Below are 23,878 nucleotides of genomic sequence, written 5' to 3'. Positions count from 1 at the left end.
ATAGAAGGCTTATCCAAAAGCACGATATTGGCAGAGTGGAAATGTGTGCAGCTGTTTTTTGCCTGGGCTCCACATCTCTCCGCTAAACCGTGACCTCTGAGAGTCCCTTAACTCTCACATTCACTGTTTAGATTGAGTGTAGCACTATTTGGCCTTCATAATGCACTCACACTCCAGCAGGGCTTTCCCCTGCCGAATTCATTGAGAAATGTTTACCTTCACACTCCAGCATGCTGGGGTGGTCCCAGAGCACAAGGTTAATGGGCACAGATTGCAAACACCCAGCTGTGTGTATGCTGACATGTAAACACAAAAACACAGAAGGGCAGAGGTGTGATATTAGATTCATGTGTACATGTGCAAAACAGAAAAATCCAAACAAAAATAATAAAGCACAAACCCAAGGTCAGATTTGAAATTGCTGAGTGTATTGTTACCTTCCACTGTGGAGACGGTTATAATTCATATGGAACTTTTGGTATGTGATACAATATGTGGCGCAGATGTTGAAGATCTCCTTTCGAACATGTACAAAACCATTTCTTATGTCTTACTGTGTGTGAGTGTTTGGATAGTGTTTCTGAGAATGTGTTTGAGTCAGCTTCAGAGAATAAATCACATCATTTCAGGATTCAGTCTTCAGTTGCGCTTTGAGTTACTCCTCTTACAGGAACATTGTGTTTCTACACGACCATGGTGTACGTAGCTCTAATGTCTCCGTGCTTTACTGGGATTGTGACACTCAGATTTTTATGGAATGTAATTATGCATTTAAAGAACATGGTACTTGTTCAGGATTTTCTCTATAAGTATATCCTATGGGTGGGTATTGATTGTTTTATCTAAGACAAAAACATTCAACAAGACAAACTGTAGATTTTGTCAGTTTCATACCTGTGAACTCTGTATTGTGATCTCGCTTTTACAACTCAGACCCATGGTGCACTTGATAAATGAACTGAGCTGGTTCGGCCTCCTTATGTGGAGTCAGGGGATTATTTGGTTCATCTGTGTCTCTGCACATTTGTTCGTCTGGTTTTGGATTCTTCTAAATCAGTGTGACTGGCTCTGCTTTAAACCTGCAGCCTTAGTCAGCACCCCGCAATGGTGGATGACCAACTCTTTTGCAAGTTTCACAGGGGGCGATGCAGCTTTGTGAGTCATGGGAATGACCATAGCGGTTGCCCAATCTTAGTCAGCGATATCATTGACAAAAAATAGTCTGTTATTCTCTGTGGGGTTGCTGAGCTCACCTACTCCCACCAATGAAATGTGACTTATACTATCCGTATAAATACACAGATATGCACGCATGCGACTGGTAAAAATAAGCACTTTTGCAAGTTCCCAGAGACACAACAAACTTCAATACATTACTCACAGTCCTGTCTCTTGCTAAGTGCCTTTGTTCTTTGGTTCTTTTTCTTTCATTCTCTTTAACTCTGTTCAGGTTGATGCCACATGTGCAGTGGCGGGGCTTTGAACCTGTGTAGGATTAAGCGTGTCTGTCTGGCTGGATTCATCTAAAAACAGAGCATGGCGCTACTGGTGCATCTGACTCTTTGTGCTCTACACTCAAAAGTTGTTTTTCCTCCCAAAATCTTCATCAGTTTTCATTGATCATGGATTCTTGAAGTATCTGTTATATATATCAAGCATTAGTGTTCAAACAGGTCAGTGTGTGTCTCTTCTTGCATGCTTCATATCCTGCAAATGGATAAAAAAAGGTGCACGGGTTCCTTTCAGGCCTCTATATATAGAAGTCTCCGTGTCCTTTAACCGTTTTGCCTGGTTTTAGGCGAACACAATGTGAAGTAAAGCTCGCTCCAAGCATCTCTGTTTAATTCTTTCCAGGACATGAAAAAGGGCCCTGAAGTGGTAAACCCCTCATAGTTTTAGAAAGTATAAACAGTAAACATTGTGAAGAAATAAATAAAACTGCAATAAAATCGAGGAAGTTGTTGTTGTTGTTGTCCTTTTTTTTAAAATCTCCAATTGAAAGTGGAAAACTGCTCCGATATCAAAGGCAATCACAAAGGAAAACAAAAATATAGAGTTCACAAAATAACCTCAGAAATACCCTAAATCTGTTTCCAATGCCACAGATTGACATTTTTACGAACCATATTTACCATCTATTCTCTCTTTTGTTTATAGGTGGCATTTCGTGTCTCGCAAAGACGACGACGGATGATGCCATCGGCAGTGAGTACCACACATGCCAGCTTGTTTTTTTAACTTTATAACACATGAAGCATCCGTAGACACAGTCTGACAGCAGATGGAACATTGTGCTATTTTTTTTTTTATTTTATTTTGCCTTGATTAATTAGTGAGATTCCTCATTTTTCCATCTGAAAATTTCTCCCGCGGGTAAAAATTTTTACATCTTTTCGTCTACCTCTCCCACATGTGGAAGCCCATTCCTGACCACAGCCAATAGGGGGATAATGCACGGTTGACGCCTGGCCCCTCCCTGTTAGATGTAAATCTTGTTTTTCTCTGCTGACCACCACGCTCCCAGGAAAAGACAACAGTCTTCCAAATGACACGGTTGTGGACTTCCGATTACAGCCCTGTCACTTACTGCACCGATGTGTAAACACATGATCGAGAGACAGACTTGCTGAGAGACGCAGGGAGATGTGCTCGGGTGCGTGGGCTGCTTTTTGTTTGCCTCCAGACATGAGACCTTTGGTTAGGAGGGCTGACATAAAACAGTCAACCCGACACAATGCTTTTAGTTGAGCTGTCTCACTGCACCAGGCCTTTGGTTTTCGAGGGGCTGAGTGATTTTATTAAACAATAGACATAACTCATTTCACTGCAGTAAGATGTCATCAAAGTCTCTACACATCATTTCTTCTGGTTTCTTTTGTTTGCCTTCTTTTATCTCTTGTTAAAAGCAGCTGCAGCAACATCTCAATCTGTGTGACATTTTCATCCCTTGTGTGAGGAGTTTCGTTTCTGAATCATGGCCATTCAAATAATTATTATAGTAGTTTTAGCCCTTCCACAGCCTTTTCTTTGTGTTTCTGTGGCCTGTGAGAAGACAGTCCTAGCTCTGGCTTTGTCTTGGCCTCCTGACCAAAAGTGTGATAATTTTAGACTTGAGTCTCTCACATGGTCTGGAGCAAGGACGGCATTTGGAAATAAACTTGGAATTTAGCTTAATTGCAGTTTACAGATTTAGGAGGGGCAGCGTTCTCTTCTTTATTTTCTTGCATAAATAGAGAGTGACTGGAGGCCAAAGACATGAGGTTTTGAAGCCACAAAAAGAGGTTAAAGAACGTCAGAGGCAGTGAGGACACTTTAGAGCCTGGCTCCTCGGCTCTCCCTATGGCTTCGCCATGCTCTGCCCCTAATGTGAGCTCCTTCTCCCCACTCACCAAATCCATCAGATTTACTATTCCACCCAGGCTTTTAGGTCCCCGCTGTAAAACTCAACTGTTACTTCTTAACTGCTTTATGCCCAGCCAAGTTACAAGTTTGCTTTTCTTGCCTAATGCTAATTTTTTTGTTGTAGGTTGTAGAAGGTGCAGACGATTTTAGCCAGGAATTTTCCCCATTTTTGTTCAGCTGGATCTCTTAACAGCAAATGAATCATCCTCTGAGGTCCTCAAACTTTGACAGCTTCTGTGCTCATACTGTTGGGTTCCAGATATTTCCCATTACCTCATTACTATTATGTGTTATTGCTCCCTGTCATTTCATAAGTCTTTTTTTCTTTATCTAATTCTTTCCATTTTACAAAAACTTACTCCCTTACCTGATAAAGATATTTCTCCTATTTGATCATGTCTGTGAGATGAAATACGAATAAACATAAATAACACTTTGAGTTTATGTTAAATGGAATTTTTACCAGGATTCAGGTCGAGCAAGGCCCCTCTACTTCTTCTGTCCCTCTCAACCCACCAGCCAGCAGGTAGATGGACCCCCCATATAAAGAGCCGGGTTGTGCTCAAGGTTTCTTCCCATTAAAAGGGAGTTTTTTCTTACCACTGTCGCCTTAGGGCTGCTCTGGGGGTTCAGGCATATGGGTTCTGTAAAGTGTCTTGAGACAATTTGACCTGTAATTGGCGCTATATAAATTGAACTGAATGTGTTTCACGTTCGCTATCAAGGGAAAATATACAAACTACTTAACTTTAAAGCTCTTACACATATTTCTATGTAATTAATGCCACCCTTTGTCAGAATCAGTTGATCAGATTTTGTTTAAATAGCACAAAAATGCAACACAAAGTGCTTTACAAAACAGCGCAAACAACCCCACCCCTACCTCATTTATACCCCTTTCCCACTGCCACTATCAAATTATCAATAAAAGCCCTAAAACACGGGCACCGAGGAACTGAAGTACATACACAAGCATGCATAAATACTTAGACATGTTGCTTGAGCACGTGGAAAGGAATGGCTCTGCTGCTGACATAAAAGCCACATTCTGAAGACACATAATGAAAGGGATGGGCATTAAAAACAAGCTCTGCTAGAAAGTCAGAAATCCAAATGGCAGCTTGTCAACACTAGTGAGTATACATCATTGCCCCATAGACTTGGAAAAATAGTCACTGCAAAGAGGAGCTGCATCCAACTAAGAACACAGACCTCGACATGGGACATATGTCAGGGCAGAATAGGGGCACGGAGACAGGTATGTGGGTGATGAAGAGGCTTGCTAGGAAGAACAAGTACGATTCTAGGAATGAGACCGCAAGCCTTGACGTAGGATGAGCAGCATGTAAGTTTTTAAATTGTCCCAGAGGATCAGCAGAAGACAGTGTGTGTTTTGAGGCTGAATGATTCAGGGAGGAAATGGTGAGGGACCGGAGCCGATGGAAAAGTTTGTTCAGTAGCAAAACGGGAGGAAAGGGAGGAAGGATAGAGTGAATGAATAGTGAGTAGAAATTATTAATTTAACTGGTGGCAGTGTCAGGTCAGCTGATGACGATGTGTTGGTGTAAAAGCTGGGGTGAGGCTGTGTCGGCCGGTTTGAATGATTCAAGCTTAAATCACTGCCATGAAGTAATAGCAGACGTGCAGGTGTGAATGAGTTATTTTATTATATGAATGAGTTATTTTATGTTGCTGGCGGTGAGGTGTTGTTATTGGGGTCAGTGTTGTAGAAAACACTTCTAAAATGGAAACAGGGCTTTACTTCCTGTCTTATGTCTCAAAACTGGTATTTTCCCAAGACCCTGATATTTTCCTAACCTTAATAAGATGTTTGAAAACATGAGTAAATGCTGAGTGTGGCCCAGATATTACACTGACAGGTCGGAGAGTTGACGGCCATGCTGGAAGCTGAGGTTGTATTTAACTGGAGTGGTTCGTTGAGCGTGCCACACTGTGGGAAAAACATACAAACTAACAAAACAAAGGCAAAAGAGAAATATATATTCAATGTATTTTTTTTTCATTTAATCAGTAGTTTTTGTATTTCAAAAATGTTGGAAAAAATCAAAAAGTAAACTACAATAAATTGCATTAAATAAAGTGTTTCTATAGTGTAGCACATACAGATGCAGGCAGGCTGATGTTTTACAGGTTTGTACACAATCCAAGTTTCATATATCTGTATGCTAACATCTGCTAGTTGCACAGGTTAAGCTAATAAGAATATCCAAAGGCATTGTTTCTTCCTGAGGGCCGTATAAATGTTTGTACATGGCTCTTCAGTCATTAGTTGTGTGTTAGTGGCGGTGGCACACCAGCTGACTGACAGTGACTTCCTCAGAGACTTTCTGTTTGTGTGGCTAAAACAAAAGACATGTTCTGAATTAACAGGACCAGATGTTACAGGAAAAGCAAACCAAAAGTGTTAAATGTGTTTACAGGGAACCTTGCTGGTTTATTTCACTTCGACACATTTCAGCTGCACTGACAACTGACAACATTAAGATTAAAGTGTCGTCAAGTCAGCAGTCTGTTTCATCAAAAAACATTAAAGGCAGTCTGTTCAGCCGTAGACAGAGTGACGGTCATCTGCTTCTCCATGCCTGCACCCATCATTAAACCTTTGTAACACTATTTGCTAGCAATTTGCATTCTAATCCTGAGCCGTCCTTGTTTCTGACAACTGTAACCACGGTCGAAACGCTCTGAGCTGCCAATCCACTGTTTCAACTGTAAAGGTTAATGCTTACCATCCAGAGGAGGCCCTTTCTAGTGGAGTCTGTTTAACCCTGTCAGCGCGACTGGTTGGCAACACCTTGCTGAAGGATTGGCGCGAGCCGGTTTTGATGCTGTGTTTGGTCTTTCTGTTCACTCGCCCTCCTCCTCCTTTAGAGCTTGCTGGGTGATTGACAGGTGAGAGTGATTTTTAGGGTCACAGGGTGTGCAGACCTGAGGCGTAGAACCCGGTTTCAGGACCAGACATGCTTGCTGGCTCTCCGGTCTGATGTTTGCTAGTGACAGACAAGTAGTTTGTTAGTGTAGAGAGGGTGTGGTTCCCTGACCCAGATCACACCCTGGAGCGCATAAAAATTCGTGACTAATCAATCTGTTACACTTTCCTTTTTCTGAACTGTGGCACAGATATGAACACATTATATGTATTTCGTCATCAGACATACCAGGTGTTTCATTTAAATCGCTAAATCTTTGGAGTTTTCACAGACTTTTTAGGAAATTGTTTTGAAATATTGAAATAATAGAATTCACTGTTTATTACACAACTATATTGAATTTTGCTCTGTGCAAATTCTTTGTTAAAGTGTATCTACGTTGTTTCAACTTAATGTCTGCAAACTGTGCATTTAGTTCCTTCTCATCCAACAACAGATCATCTTGTGATTGTGGGTCTTTCGTGAAAGCATCTCTTTTCTAAATATCCTGAATTTGACACATAGGTTCCATTTGCTGAAATGTTTTGCCATGTACTTTAAGATTTGACAATCTGCAAGTTACAACACAGCACAGGTATCTTATCCATCCCAACGGATCTTCTTCAAGTCCTTCTTATAGAAAACAGAAACCTGCTGACATCCCACCTAAATGCAGTAACACAGAAGTGGATGATTAAAGACAGAGTCAGCGATTCTAAAAAAGACACTTCTGTTAACACCTTATGTGTCCATTAGCTGTCCATTCTGTGTGCGCTAAAAGAAATCAGTTGTCCATGCATGTAGTTAAATATCAACAATCTTTCTCCTGAATCCCATCAGGTTTAGGGATGTCCAGGCAGTTATTTAGAAAAAAAAAAGTCACATCCGCACTGACTACACATGAATTATTTCAAATCTTGCAGAGAATCCATAAATCCAGATTATTGTGTTTGCACTCATTGAAACCCCGCTGTGGGCTCTGTGTCCCAGAGATGACCCCTCTGCTCCTTTACACTAAGCCATAACCCCCGACAGTGTTCAAAAGATTTCCACCACGTTGCTCAGAGCAGAGAGTTAACTCATGCATAGTTTTACACCAAGGGTTAAGCTTCAGCTATAAACTTAAACAGGTAAATTATATGTCTACAAAATTACAGTGTTTATGTAGCTTTGATTTTATGAACTGCAAGATGACCACAGTGAGTAATACAACAATGAGAGCAGCGTTCTAGTGAGCTGGATGGAGCTCCGAATTCAAAGTTTAGTACATTTAAAAGAGGAATATAATGACTACTTGGACATATATTACTGACTTGGCACCATTTTGTTTAGATATTTGAATGAATGTCATGTAGCCTATTCTATATAAAGTTCTCATGCTGGAACACTTCTGACTCGTAGTTGCAGTGATCCCATTCAAAACTTGTGCTTTTTAGAAATGTTTAGCCACTTAGGACATCCTTACAGCACATTAACAGACTCAGTTTGCTCATGTTAGTAATATCTTATTTCTGTCTTTTGTGGAAAAAATACTATTCTGGCTGTATAGAACGAATCTCTGTTGCTATATGAATGCAAAACCTCAAGAAAACACAGACTGGTCACATTTTCCTAACGGGAGGTTTATTATATTACTCCAGAAAGACACAAGTTTAGAGAAGCTTCTTAAACCAGCTTCACATTTCCTGAAGGACTTAATTGAAGAAGATTATGTTTGTTCTTTGTCGCTTGTGTACAGCACAGACAGCGATTCTGCAGGCCTCAGGAATGAAGCATTAATCTGATTTATTATCTTTTGCTTTACAGCACAGTAAAGGTATCACGTTTAAAAATGATGTTGTTTCTGGGTATCTTCAGTTAGATGCTTGGGTTTCAATGCAATCTTGATATTTTGTATCTGTGACATAAATTTGCGTTTTTGTCTTCCTTTTAAATTATTTCGTAAATTGCATGGAGTTGTTATTGAAACACTGTTAAGACTGGAAGCTATTTTGCTGATCGAAGGTGGGATTGGTTTAAACACCTCTAAAAGTTTCTGTTTTTTTCAGACGCAATTCTTTGTGTTGTAAGTTTTGAGATTTATGGACTGAGACTCGCTGTCTGTCTAAATTTTATGTGCAACATTCATTTTGAAATGTCATTTCTGCTGTGCACCGTGACCTTCAAACCTGCGTTATCATGCTTTCCCTTCCTCTGTTTTTTTCTCCTTTTTCTTTTCCTTGTAGCTGTCTCCTCAGATGACTAGATATCAACAATACCATCAATCCCAAGCTAGGGCTTGTTGAGGTATCCTTCTTTAACACAGAGTTTTACCCCCAGTCATTCTGTACTGCTTTCAGGGAGAAGTGAGATTTTTGCACTTAGGGACTTACATGTAGACACACAACCGCACTTGAATAGCATTCAGGCTCATTGGACTGTCCACACCTCAGCTATAAATGAAAGACCCTGAACGTGGATGCGGACGTATGTTACAGCAAAGGCCCGTGAACTTGTCAAACAAAGCAGTCACATGTCATCTCTCCTCTTAACCCTCTTTACTGTTTTCCCTCAGGAGCTGTGATGATAGGACATTATACGGCCCACAAGAAGGCTGAAGATGGAGCTTTGCTTTTATAAGAGAAGTGGATGAGCCCGAGCGAAAAGATGACCCCAGAATCATATTTATGAAGGATTTTTGGTAGTTTTAGTGTATTTAACAAGGAATTTCTCACAAGCAGCATTCCTTTTGATGAATAAACTCACATTTCACCAATTCTCTTCAGCTAATATTCACAGTTCAGCATGTTCCTTTGCTTCCCAGACATGGACAACATGTGTCAAAACAATCTGGCACATGTGATGTTATGCAGAAACACTTTAGAGAAATCAGATGAAGTGCAGCTGGGCTCATTTACTCGACAAAGAGCTGCAAAAGTGCTAATTTTTGCCTGTGGTACAATGTTTGTGTGCTGACATTTGCTAATTAGCAGTAAACACAAAGTACATCTTCGGCCTATAAAGGTGCTAGTATTCTTAGATTCATTCCAAGAACTTTTTCCAGATTTCTTTGCTCTCATGATTACAATAGAAGGAATCAGAGGATCACTGAACATAATTATTTCATTATATACCACAGATGATTATGACATACTCATCATCCGTTGTGGTTTCTGATGTAATGAGATCAAGTAGGTTTGATCGCTTTTTCACATTAATTTGTTCAGATGTGCCAATGTTGAAATCATTCTCAGTCCTAATCACCTCCATATGGAGAATATGTCTTCATAAAAGAATGACATGCTTTATCATCATGTCAGCAAATTTACTCAAATGATTGTTTCTTGCCTCATTTGCTCCAGGAATTGTCATTGCTGACCAATTTAATTAGCAGCTCCGCCGTCCCGCTGCTACTTCAGGCTGATGATTCCCAGCAATTAAACAACAATTATATTTAAGTCCCATAAAAGACCAGAAGGGAGGTGCTTCACACAAATAAGCCAAGTTTCAGTCATTTCTCTGCACTCTGTTGTGTTTTCCATGTCCATAGCATTGTGCCTTGAACTCAGTACCATTATATAACCCCAGATGGTTGTCTGGCGCCTCTGCTCATCTGTAACATGTTCACGGGTCCAGCCGGCGTACACACCAGTGGATGCCGGCGGGCCTTTGATCTATCTCCCCTTCTGGGCCTCCTCAAAAGGGTGAGCCTCCTCAAGCTTGTCCAGCCTGGATGCATCTAGCTGTATGTCCTCCAGGTCTGATGGGGAATGGAACACAACTTGTCCAATTCACTGCATTTATGCAAACAGTATGTCACTGCAGGGATGAGCTATGTGGCCCTCTCAGGTGGAGCTGAAAGCATCCATGAGCACTTGTGCTCTGCAGGTTCAGTACTGTCTCCCTCTGTAGGCCCCCGGTCCTTAGGAATGCCAGCGGCTGCCAGCTCCAGACGGCCTTTTCACATTTTGACTGTCAGTAATTCACTCCAAAGCCAGGAGAGCCCTCATATCTGTGCCATATGGTACAGTGCTGAAAGTGCATGCTCAGATATTTAAAGGCATTTTGGAGGATGTTTTTTTTTGTTTAATTTGTCTGATTCACATAAAATGAATATACTGACCTTTAGTGGATTTGTATGTATGATCTCTAAAAGAATAAAAAAATAACTGTGGACATGGCAGGACCTGAAAAACATCAGCCAATCAATGCGCTCGGACCGAGGCGTTTGGTTTGCTCCCTTTCCTGTCAATCAAAAATCTTCCGGCTCAGGCCTAGTTCCGTAGATTACGTACGCCTTGGACTTACGTGTTTTCTGTATGTGTTGCTTTGGTATAGCTTCATAGTTAGCAGGCGACTTGTTTTGCTCATCTTTTTTACATGATGGCAGATAAAGATCCAGGGGGACCCAGCCGTAAAAGACAACTTCACGAGTGCTACGCAAGTTTCTGGAGGGGGGCACTTTGTATGTGCGCATACAAAGTGCTTTGTATGCACTTTGTATGTGCACATGCTACGTTCAAAGTCGTAGGAAATTAAAGCTCATCTAATGCCTTTAAGTATTAGTGTTATGGGGTGTTGGCTATTTGCCCAAGGCGTGCCTTAATAAGACTTGTGAGATGTATTTAGCTGTGGTGATAGATGTTTGCACAAAGTGCCTGGCAAATGGTATAGGGAGAAATAGATTTTTATATGGAGACAGTTCACTGCAGTGTGGCACCACTGAAACTCTGAAAATATGCAGTGGATTATCATTGTGTGTTTTACTTCTATATCTGTGTGCATATTTACTCATATCTGTGTGTGTGATCCAGGGGGTAAAGGACAGTAAAATATTGTGTTGGCTTTACTCTGCTATGCTCTTGTCGTGAGTCTCAGGGAGAAGAGGTTGGCTTGACTCTCTTGTTTGGGATAATTGTACGCTGCCGAGGTCTGTGGTCCCCTTCTCTGTCTCCCTGTGGCCTAGGCTGCAAGAGCCATATTTAGGTTGCAAGTGCTCCTCATCCTATCCTGTCTCATCCCCATCCTGTCCGACACACCCCCATAACGACGCACGGGGCAGATAAAGAGCACAGCAAGTCATCCAGAGGCGAGAGTAGAGCTACCTGAGGAAACTGAGCTGGGTTTCTTCTGCAACACTTATACTGGCTTCTCAGTAGTGTTCAAAATTTTGTTTTGGTCGTGTTTTGTTGACATAAAGTTGCATGGTTTGGTTACATAAATGTTTTTTAAGGAATTTATGCAACCAAAAATATTTCAAGCCATGCACGAGCTGTACTAGTGTTATTTTATGTTGCAGGTTGTGCTCAGCTCCTCTGTGGTATTGCAGTGTGTTTATAAAGTGAGAGTAAGTCGTGCTTTGGATGGTGCAACTGCAGTACAGCTTACGATTTGTTGTTTATGTTTGTGTGGAATTTCCATAGTCATAAACTGGGACTGTGAAAAAAACAAACTCGCATAAGAGGGCTGCATTTGTTGTGTTCTGTTGTTATCAGTGACACAATGAAATACAATCCAGAAGGCTGAATTTGAGGTGTAGATTCACAAGTCTGAAGGCTCATCAGACACCGAGACATTATATAGGAATTTATAATAAAGCTATTATGACGGCAATCATTTTATTCCCCAAAGCAACACTCGCAAGGCAGTTATATGTCATTCACATTGCAGGTAATGTAAAGTGTGACTGACTGTTTAGTTGGATGAGCCTGTGTGCCGGAGCCCTTTGAAATGAAGGAAAATGCAGAACTAACAGCTGCCTTAGCGATCACAGACAGAGTTTGTTTAAAACAAATAGTTCATATAGTACGTTGTCTGATCACGCCCAAAAGTAAAGACAAGAGTATTCACTGTAGCCCTGAACGTGAAGGGGCAACAACTGTGTGTACAGATTAACCATGAAGGCATTCCTTGTCTTACAGTCCTTTGAACATATAAAAAGTGATGGAACTAGTGATTTTTCTCTCCATCCAAGCACACTTTTTGTCATCAACATGAGCAAGATTGAAAATCAGATAATATCTTGGTTTTTTTTCCACAGGTTGTCTTCTAAATATAATGAGCATGTGTCTTCTAAAGATCATGATTCAAGCCCGATGAAAACCTGGATAGGTATATGTGATATGTATACCTATCCAGAGGCAGAAAGTTCTAGGGTTTATCAGTGTCATTACTGCATATTTTGGTCATTTGTGGCTCGCAAAGATTGGTGGTGAATTCTCTGTTTATGGCGTCAATCATGTGAAGTCGTGCCGAAGCTATAAGCACCATGATTAAATTCATAGTGTACGTTAATCCGCGCAGGGCTTCGGTGCGGTTGTGTGCTGCAGTGTGATTGTGCGCTGATTTCATGCCAATGCCTGCATCAACTCGTATGCCTGTCTCCTGCGGCAAATGAAAGTAGGAGCAGGTGTTACTGCGAACAAAGCCACATAGGAGGACTTTTGATTTCTCTAGCTCAATCTCTCGTTTTACTTTTCTCACACCGACTTTGTCCTTTTCCCCTCACATATGCACCTCAACACAAGCACTTCTTCACCTTCTCTTTGCCTCTCAGTGTAGTCACCCAGTGAAGAATTCCTCACCGCTGGGCTTGGATTCCAATCATTAGCTGCTGAAATCACCCATGTAACACACATGCAAGTTATATAGCTGGAGGGCACCGTTTCTGGTTTTCTCTGAAAACTCTTTATGAGAAAGGACGTTTTGAAATTCATCAATCTGTGACCAGTTTCTCTTTCCCACTTAGAGTTATACATTGACCTGGTTATGCAGCCTTTTGAGTCTATCCTAATCTGACAGTAGCATACCTGTATGGACTAATGGGCACATAATAAGATAAGAATCGTTACACAACCTGCAGCCTTTTATCCATAGAAGCACCTGCCTGTTGTTTGTGATATTAGACTGTGAAGAATGATGGAGCAGGTGTTCTAAAGACTGGGGGAGATGCTGCCAGACAAGCAGCCACTCTAAACACCAGGAGATATTGAAAATCTTGATATTATGTGAGGTTTTGGGGGACTGAGAGGTATCTTTCAGTGGAAAGAAATGGAGCTGGACTCAATCTCAGAGGCTGGCCCTTCTGTTAAGAATCCAAAAAATGCTTGTTTTACCTTTAAAAAATAAAAAATAATCACTGACATATTTCAAAACGTAATTTAAACTCTTTCTTTTTCCAGTGATTTCACTTCATCACCTTGTTTTCCTGCCCAGTGCCATTATGCAGCAAACCTTCCTGGTGATGACTAAATGATTCTCGTTGTTGTGACTGTTTCCAAACCTCAAGCCTATGAAATAAAAACCCACTATTTTCCTTATTTTCCAATCGCCACCGTCATTTTTTATATTGCTTGTCATGCCCCCCTGTAGTTGCTCATAACCCCTACTCTTAACTGGAACAATGATGCACAATTTCCAGTGTATGCGTATGCGTACTCACTTTGTCATAGTGCTCATTCCAGCAGCATTAGCTCCCACCTCAATTCCTCTGGGTTCCCAACAAGTAGAGTACAACATGACTCATTAAGAAATCTTTGAACAGATCAGAGGTTCTCATAAGCAGAACTTCCACTTGTGATTTATGGAGATGTTTGTTTACTAACCATCAGACTAACTACATTACATGGATGTCCATCTGCCACGACATCAGATTCATGGTCCTTCAAAAATCAGATGTGACTTGGCCAAGAGACACGTCAGACTACAAGCTGAACAGTGATCACCCCAGTGAGTTTGCTTGTAGTTATTTGTCATTCTAATAGCGTGGCTCAGTGGATGGCAGTGCTGGTTTGTTAGTCGTTTTACCGCTTTGACTCAGACTGAACAATTGTAGAAAATGTTACATGACCTGCCATGAAATTTTGCCCAAGCATTCACAGGCCTTTAGTGAATCCCTGATCCTTTCTGTAGCACAACAAGGACGTTTTAACTACGAGTAAAATGTTTCCGCAACTTTTGAACGCCACCAGCAGGTCAGTTTTATTACTTAAAATTCTCATTATCTACTCTATTAAATGGGGAAAAAAAGTTTGCATAGATATTATTTGTTCTCAAATAATGCATATTGATATATTTTTAAAACTTTTTCTTAAGTTTTTTTTCTGTTTGAAATATGTTTGCAGTTGATTTTTATGTGATCTGATGCAAATCTAAAGGGATGTTAGTAATAGTGGTAAACATCGATAAAATACTGTTTAAATAGCAAAAAGAAGAAGAGAGATCCGAGGCACTCCGAGTTCCTAAAAGTCCTTTATTAATACATGGACGGCCGTTAGGGACTTTTAGGAACTCGGAGTGCCTCGGATCTCTCTTCTTCTTTTTGCTATTTGAATGGATTTTTCCATAGATCCTGAAGAGCACCCAGTACACCTTCTTCTATCCACTGACGCACTCATCTTTTTCTTGTTTTTATCGATAAAATACTGATGACTGTTTAACTTTACAGAAGTGACAACTAGTACTAGTCATATGATGAACACTTTTTGACTAAACCATGTCGTTACTCAGCCAATACTGATTAAGATTTCATAACATGACACATGATATGAAAGGAATTTTGGACAGGAGGGATCAGGCAACCTTTCCAGGAATTCAATAACCAGGGAATTTCAGGTATCGCCAAACACTTAGGCTGGGAGTATTCAAACTAGACAACATAATTTTAACATAATGGTTTTCCCTTTTAGGTGATCGCACAAAATCATGCAGAATGACAGACACAGCCAGATACTGTACATGCAGACAGTTGGGATGCTGGCCTAAATATGTGAACAGTTGTTAAGTCTTAGCACATTAGGCTCCGTGACAGAGCCGCAACCGCTCTTTTGAAATCATGTCGAATGACGGATAGAAAAATGGAAATGTTTTAAACTATACAAGCGGGAATTGGGGGAGTGAGGAATGACCATCCAGCAAAGAGGAGAAGCTGTGCCAGATTCTCAAAGACTGCACAGTGACTCATAGGTCAAGGCCCCCATGTCTATAAACAGGATTTTCTCATAATTTGAGCACTGAATCACATGTTGTACTCATCCACTCTACTTTGATTCAAGTAGTACTCCCTGGGAGAAGAGGGGGAGAATAAATCAGGGGATCGCAAACTAGTTATCTTTGGAGTCAGGAGAAGGGTGTACATGAGTTAAGCTTGTGGAGGATGGCCGATGAGCATTGCGATATCCCAAATGTGGTGATAAAGCTGTGGCCAAGCTGATAATTGGGGATCATCACGATGACTCTGAGTTGTAATCTGGTCAGTACAAATGTCTCATCTCCTGCAGGGCTGGGATATGTTGTTGAAAGCTGTTGCGTGTCAAGGTCATGGTTCGGGTGTCAGCGCTGCTCTGGTTTATCTCTTGATCAGGTTACAGGATGACTGAAGAGCTGGACTGGGTATGCTCTCCTCCTCTTGACCCTGTTGGTGTTTCTTTTCTATCAGCAAAGATATTTTTGTAAATTTGGGACCGGCTCTGGATGGTTTCTTGGTCAAGTCTGTCGGCTTTTCTTGAATAGTCGATTCAAAATTTAGCCACTTTTCCCCTCTTTCCTTTTAGCTGGGGGTCGTGACCCCTGAAGAGACTCCCAATAGGTTTGCCCTTTAACGTACGCACTTGCCTCCCAACAAGCATAGTGCATTCTTCACATTCTGGAAGGACAGTGTCAAGGCTAACTGTAAAGTGTAAGGTGTATGTGTGAGCATTTATGTGAGCGTTGCTGCTGGGGAGGCCTTATTACATAATGTCACATGCAGTGGCCGGGCCTCACTGACCCGACTTGTGCATTTCTTAGAACTATCTATTAAATGCCTTCAGTAGACAGTAGATTTATAGTCTCGGTTTGACAGTTCCTGAAACAGTATGGACGGCAAAAAAAAAGATTCCTTCTTTTGCCTTACGGTGAGCTCCCTACCACACACACACACACACACACACACACACACACACACACACACACACACACACACACACACACACACACTTGTGCGCACTTCAGTAATAGCAGGTGTGTCTCCTTCATCACACAGCTGCACACCAGAGCACGAGAGTGAGGTAAAGCTATATGGATAGAAAGACACATGGTGTAAGTGTGAGAGAGGGAGACAGGAGGAGCAAATTCACACTAATTTGGATAAACAGCGACAGACTGCAGCAGGAAAGAGGGAACTTGAGAAGAATATCTCTCTGAGTGGCAGAAGTAAAAAGAGAAAGAAAGCACAATTTTAAAAAGTGGGAGAGCGGTTTACTGGTTTAAGTGATTGGCAGATCCTCAAGAAGGCAAAAGTGGTTTTAGGAAAACTTTAAAAGCTGCTGGGAAAAAGGAACGGAAGAGAAATGAGCCTGGTAAAAAAGAAATCAGTGGAAACAGCGCAGTGGTGAGAAAGTAAAATTTAGTGGAGCGTTCTAATCTTTTCTCTCCTGAGGGCGTTTTTGGAAGCCTCTCTCATCAGTCTGGGCAGGACTCATTTGTCCCTCTCTCCCTCCCATCCCTCCTCCTTCTTCTCTCTGCCGTAGTTCACTGCTGTGGAGTGTAACTAGCGCCACGCGATGACTACAGGTTGAGAAGTGAGTGAGGGAAAAGGGAGACAGAGATCAAGGAGAGGAGAGACTGACACACACCTCACACATTGGAGTTTGGAGTCACTGTGCACCCCTGAAAGGTGAGCTGAGGGGAGAATGTCTTTGCAGTTAAAAAAAAAAAAACTTTTCCTGTGAATGTGCATGTCTGTGCATGTATATTTGTGTGTCTCTATGTAAACACGTCTGTAGGTGAGAGTGTGACCATGATTATGTTTGAATTAGAGCATTGAGAGAGCGGCTGCCTGCAGTGGATCTGTCTGAGCTGATTTTTCTCTGAATCCACCTCACTGAAGGCTGCTATTCATGTTGCAGTGTGTAAACCATCCTCATGTCAGGGATCAGACTTTGAAGTGTGTGTGACAGCTTTGCCCTCCCAGGATCACAGTTTGGTGTGTGTGTGTGAATCACCCTGTGAAGGAGGGCAAAAGACGCATTGTGAAAGTCGCTGCGCGTGGTTGCACATGTATGTATCATCAGTAAGTGCATTTGTTGCTCTTTTATTTAGGTCTGATTTCGCTTTCAGTGAGATCCTTAAGAGCAAGAAACTGTTTAGCTGTATCAGCAGTGGACACCTAGTGAAGGACAGACAGACCATAGAGAGTCAGAACCTCATCTGGCCACAATATGGGCTGCCTGCACATCCTGCTGTCACATTTAAAATTGCTGGAATCCTTTTATAAGAGACTCGTATTTGCACCAGACATCACAGGTTATGACAGAGACAAGAAACAGAAAACAGCTGTAATAGATTGATGTAAGATCGTCTCTTCAGAATCTGCAAGCATGCATGCATTCTGTTCTACTTTTTAATGCCAAGAAGTAGCTGCAGTGGTGGTCCTGCCCATACCTGTTTTTATCATACTGTTTACTCTTTGCTTCTACATGCTCGTTGTTCACACCTCAGATGCATTTTTTTTCTGTTTGTCATTCACTCTCGCATTGATTTATCTGTGTATTGTAGTTGCACCCGCTTAGCTTGCAGCCCACCGGTGACAGCTCAGAGCTCAGACCTTGCAGGGTGTGGCGAGGGCTGCTAATGGTGAGGCTCAGGTAGACTGATAGAAAGGTCACTGAGGAATATTTGGGATTCCTTTGCAGCTCTACCTCCGCTGTGGATACACCCAACCCCCAACTTGCGTGCCCACAATCAACCCATGTTCCCCTGTTCCCCGGTAGGCACTCCACTTCCCCTCCCCACCCTGCCCACACCCACTTGATCCTTCCTTGCTCTGCAAGTAGAACCTGCTCAGTCATGCCAGTCTGCCTCCTTGTACCAGCCTAACTACTGCACTTATTTAAAAGGTGGAAAATCATCCTCACCGCTGCCAGGTGTGGCATTCCCCCTGGAAGTTTAATGCTGTATTTTGCCAGGTGTGCCATCAGCATGTCTGAGTGAAGGAGATAAGAATATTATGGTATGTCAGTGGGTCCTGTCCTGAGGAGGCTTTGTTTTGGTGATGAACAACATAAATTCAGCTGTTGCCACTGGTGATCTGATATTTTCCTTGTGATACTTGTGCATATTACATACTGTCTGTCGACACCGTCAGACCTCAAGATAATTTAGCTAGATTACTGTGTTCCACTTTCAAGGGAAACGGGAAGTGTGTACATGCATGTGCATGTGTGAGACAGACTGAGCAGCAACAAGGCTATAAAACTTGGTGTTTTATCTCATGGAAATGTGAGGACGTAAATCTAATATTCTGTGCAAGTGTGCAACTCTGATGTCTGATTTTCTTTTTTTTTTTCTGTGCCATCCTACTCTCCTCCTTTTATACACCGTACATGCATCGCTAATGCTGACTCATAAAGAATGACAGTGGAACAAAATTCTTACTAGTTGCCAGATTTGTCCATCAGTCAGCAATCAGAAGCATGTTCCAATTACCAAGGGACTAACAGGTATTCCTTTAAAACCTTTATAGGAGAATTGACTGATTTATGAGGTTTATGAGGTCAGGAATCCAGGTGTACAAGGAAGCAGATGCAGAATCCACTGAGAATAGAACGGACAAGGGATGTCTGACACAGAGTTACTGTGCACTAAAAAAACTTTGGCTGTGAAACAAAAAGCTGAAGGTGTCACTGATGGCCAAGGGAGTTGATGAAGCAGTGGGACAGAGTGAAAGACAAGGGTGTGTCAGAAAAGGGGAAGACAGCAAAGAAGTGAGAGAGAGTCCTTGTCCAGCTGTATGACAGCAGTGTTGGCCTGGTACTTGAAGTTCGTCAGTGGCCCAGTAAATGCTGCAGGAATGAAACAATAGCATCATTGCTGACTGTTTACCTCACATCACCTCTTCCTTCCCTGTCCCTCCTCCTCGATACGCCTATACCCCTTCCCTCCAACGTTATGTCTTATGTGGACTGGCAATGGTATGGCTTTCATTAGTCAGTTCGCTGTAAACTCTGAGGCTGGCCACATTTCTGCAACCTATTTTTTTCTCCCCTCTTTTTTTCTTGCTAAAATCTCCTTTCACTCTGCTAGGGCCTGCCTTCCTTTCGTTTTTTTCTCTCTCTCTAATTTCACTCAATATCAAAGCTCAGCTCGTGACCCGCTGCAGTATGTTATGAACTCAGTGTTTCCTTCGATATTCTTTCAGGCACTGTGACAACGTTTAGTCAAACTGCCTGTCTACATTTAAAGCATTCTTAATTTGAAGACAGGTCAATTTCAGAAAGTATCTTGGCACATACCGACCTCTTGCATTTGTATGTGCTTGTACTACAGACGTATGCACAGAGTAAGATACACAGTGCATTCTCACATGTTGGAAAAGCCAACACTCACAAGCCCTCACTTGCTTCCCTGCATTTATCAATTCAGGCAACAATAGGGCACCTCAGTGTGCCCTGACAGATTAGGATTGTCAAGAATTAAATAAAGCCTTGGCGAAAAATGCAATGAAATGCAAACATTCTAAAAAACACACCAAGGATGTTTGTCATGTTCCAGTTCCAGTAGAAATTTGTCAGAAGTCAAAATGTTGTAATCAAGCCACTCCAAGAGTTCAGTCAAATAAGATAAAACGTAACTATATGGTATAGTAACAGTCATCAAATGCTTGACTTGCAAGTACTAACTGTTTAGTTTCTCAATAAAAGTGTTCTTCTGCAAAATTTGAAGCATGCAAGGTGTCGTGTTGCAGTGAGCTGTGACGTATTACACTTAAAACAAACAATAATCATAAGGGGGCACATTCAAAAGATTGTATTCAACATTAAAAAGAAACTTTATGCAAAAAATTCAATGTAAAATGCATCCTAAAAGAGCATTTCCTATTTCAGTGACAGAAGTATTGCACAAACATTGATCAAACTGTCAAAAATGAATACTGTTTAAGGAGGTTATCCCTCACACTGTGACTCCATTGGCACCCCAGATTCCTCCCTGTCCGACCCTGATTTCCAGACCCTATGAGCACCCACAACCCCATCTCCACTCCAAATCCAGACCAAACACAGAACCCAACCCCTGCTCCAAACCTGCACTGTTTAAAGCCCGTGGATTAACCCATTGTGCACAAAGCAAGAACACAAAAATACAGAAAGACACATTCAACAACGCTCAGCTTAAAAAGATTCTTCTTGGTTTTTATTTGAAGCCAAAGCAGCTGGTGTGAGGTGCAGGTCATGGGTCAAGCTGACACATGGCAGCTCATTTAGTTTCACCATCACAACAGGAGCAAGTAACCACTTTGCTCCATCTCTATCCTCACAAAGTTTCAATCCCTTAGTCCAATCTGATTTTTTACTCTGGTTACTGGAAGTAGAGCTCATTTCCAGCATGTGTTGAGGTTGAACAGAGGCCTGGGGAAGGAAATCTGTGGTTCTGGCTGGGACTACCACTGGTGTATTCAGTCAGGTGACTCACCAGTCCAGCGTGCAGAGCTTGTTTCTGGACATCAGACCGGTGAAGTGAGGCCATGTAGACTGTAGGAGGAGGGGCCCCAGGGTAGCTGGAAACTGCATAGCCCTGACTGGGGATGGGGGAAGCTATTATTTCACACATTTGTGTGAAATATTAGCTGTCAGAATCACTAAAATATTACATTTTCTTTCATTTTTTTCCACTGTTGAATAGTTTAGAATCTAGTTTAGAATCTAACTGTGTGTACAGTTGCATAAAAGTACAGGCCTACAATAATAACCACAGTGTGTGGCGGAGCTGTGGTTTATAGGATAAACTGCTGTAGGCGCTTTAGCTGTGAGTTTAATGTGGTGCTTTAAGCTCAAGCTTAGATGCTGCAATTGGATGTTTGTTAGTGTTTTCTTCAGAGCAAGAGGCTCTGCTTGACCAGCTAAAGTGTCAGTCTAGTAAATTGCAGGAAATAAGAAACAAATGGGATCAGAGCCCACAAATATAACTGGACTACAGCCGAATTATTACTAAACACCACAAAATCCTACAGAGGCAGCAGCTGAGCATTTCCTCCCAGATAAGTATCTCAGCTAGAGCAAACTACCTGGAGCTGTTTACTTTGGTCCTGGAGCCAAGCATTTACAGAACATCAACACTTTAATAACCTACTTTTTATTTCCTGTTATACCAACTTCAGCTTTGTCACGTCACATTTCCTCTTCAGTGGCCTGTAGTTTGCTAAAGTGTATGAAGAATGTTGATTTTTCTACCTGGCCTGAGTTTCTTTCCATTTCCTCTCATGAGCTCTTTCTCTTCTCGACATAAATCTCCCCCAATAATCTTGGTTTGAAGTTCTTGAATGTCTTCATTGCTTAGGTTTAGAGTATATATCACTGGTAATGCTGTAGAAATGATACTCAGTTTCATTCTGTCCTCTTCTTGTTATGCCTGCTTCACATGGAATGATTTAAGGCGGTTAAGTAACAGAAAAACGTTTGCCCACTGTGTGTCCACTGAAGAGAAAAATGCCTTTCTAATGTCAGGGTTGGCTTTATGAGTTCAGCTAATGTCTTTGTGAGTTTCAAATCATAAATAATGATTTAATGTAAGTAATATTCACACCCTCCTATTTTGAATGATGGTATAGTTTCAGAGCCATTATTGTTTATTTTTTAAGCAAATAAAGAAACAGCAATTGTAATGTGAAATATGTGTTGGCTTTTTTTCTTTACGCTTTAAAGCCTAAGGCACCAAAGTATGAACTGTGGCCTGTAACCCACTTCAGGACTTTCTTTGAGACCTTAAGAGAGAACCAGGGGCATGGGCGTGGGGATAATGATCTCCTGACAACTGACATGACTTTTAGCTCTGTTTGAAGGCACATAATGAAGCAAATTCCTTCCTCAAACTTTACCAAATCAACCTCTTATATGTGTTTTCTATTTATTATTTTCTGAGCTTAGATGTTATAATTTCCTCCCAGTGCATGGTGAACTATACTTTTGTACTCCAGATTGAACCCAGCACCTCACCTGATTTAGATCCAATTCCACTGTAAAGTATCTTAGCAGGAAGGGCAGTTAAGTAGGCCAAGATGGGATAAGGAAAGAGTTAACACATTTCAGGAGGAAAGGACCCACACAGTTGCATCCACAGGCATAAACAAAAACATGCATAAAATTTTACACCTTCATTAGGCACCCACTCTGAGAGAGAACTGACTGTGCTCCTGGTGTGTCACCCTGCTGGGAAAATGTTAGTGGGCACACAGCTGCTTCTGGATCAGGTCTTGACTTTACAAATTATAAATTATTGTAAATTATAAATTATGATGCCTTGCCACCTGAACTTCTTATTAAATGCAGCAGGTATATCTCTGAGAGCAGAGCAGGTTGTCTGTCTAAGCTCAGGTTCTTGTTCCAGGTATTACCCCTGACACATCTATGTGGAGAAAAGTCACTTTTGACAAACTTCTGCCAAAAGGAATGCAATTTAAACATAATTACTAGGGTTTTCCCTGCTTCTGTTTTTGATGAATTATTAAATAATGAGTAGATGGCCACAAAATTACAAAGTTTGTCTTCAAACTCTTTTTCACCTTTCTTCAGGACTCTTCCTAGCTGCTTTTTGTTTCCATTTTCCCATTCATAGTCCCAATTAGACAGAAACTGGGCAAATGTTTCAGTGTGTGTCAGGTGTGTGGAGAAGCCTTCCCAGCCGTGGGGTCACACTGGGAGCAAGCTTACTAAGCAGAGATACAGCATGACAGATGAGAGGAAAAATGACTTCTTCACCTCCTGGCCATCAGCCTGGGGGTATTCTGATATTCTCTGAGAGCTACCTATGAGAAAGATGGATCATCCGCAGAGCAGCTTTGTTCTTTACTTGTGTTCTATTTCCAGGAATGAATCAGGAAGAGAGAGACCTAAAAAGCATGCAGCGGTGTGCCATTACTGTCTTCAGTGACTAATATGACCTAAGTTTCCTTCCGTGCGCGTACGAGCGCATGTGTAAATGTGTGGGTGTGTGGATTTGCGGTCGCTCGTGTGTGGCTGCGTCTGTGTGCATGTGTTTGTCACAACAGTAAAAGTCCTTAACTCCTTGCGGTCGCAGCTCTGTGGTCTCGTAGACTGGATGAACTCAAGCGACGGATACGCGCACACACAAACTGACGCTGATGATTCAGAACACCTTGAGGTGATTCCCCGTGGCAGGGTACCAAGTGTGTCACACAAAAAAATCACACAGCTGTACATTCCCAGACTCTGAGAGTGGGATTAGATTAGCAAAGTGGAACACTTGCATCTGTAGGCGGCGGCTGTGTGCTTGTCTGATTGCATCGGTGTGTTTATCTGTGTCTGCACATAAATATGGTCCATGACACTCACGCCAGCTCAAGGTGTGTGGGTAGAAACACTCAGCCTTGGCTGCATTTTTATAAGATTATGTGACTGTTCTGCTCTGAGCTCTCATGGGTCGACACTTTATGGCTGTGCGAATGTCTCTGTGTACCACATGCCCATTTTAGCTGCTTTAATTTGATGTCGTTACACTGAATGGCTTCTTTGATTGGCTGACCATTCATACATGGCCTAGTGATGGCTTGGTAGCCCCACATGTAAATGACTGTA

At 41.7% G+C, this 23,878-nt stretch overlaps 1 protein-coding gene and 1 long non-coding RNA gene across 2 annotated transcripts in view; one reads left to right on the top strand and one right to left on the bottom strand.

Moving 5' to 3' along the window:
* LOC127535077 (uncharacterized) overlaps positions 1–10,620 on the bottom strand; it is a 198,264-nt gene extending 187,644 nt beyond the window's left edge. The window contains exon 1 of the long non-coding RNA XR_007943727.1: positions 10,499–10,620. This is a non-coding gene — a long non-coding RNA (uncharacterized LOC127535077). The remainder of the gene's footprint in view (positions 1–10,498) is intronic.
* A 6,229-nt stretch (positions 10,621–16,849) lies between these two features.
* Positions 16,850–23,878, top strand: part of LOC110959732 (zinc finger protein 469) — a 63,125-nt gene continuing 56,096 nt past the window's right edge. Inside the window, exon 1 of the mRNA XM_051951975.1 lies at positions 16,850–16,965. The gene's annotated coding sequence lies outside the window, so the exon portion shown is untranslated. The remainder of the gene's footprint in view (positions 16,966–23,878) is intronic.

Source organism: Acanthochromis polyacanthus, chromosome 8 (genome assembly GCF_021347895.1).
Source record: "Acanthochromis polyacanthus isolate Apoly-LR-REF ecotype Palm Island chromosome 8, KAUST_Apoly_ChrSc, whole genome shotgun sequence".
Lineage (NCBI taxonomy): Eukaryota > Metazoa > Chordata > Actinopteri > Pomacentridae > Acanthochromis > Acanthochromis polyacanthus.
Note: the sequence above shows the minus strand (reverse complement) of the source record. Positions and strands in the feature narration are given on the sequence as shown.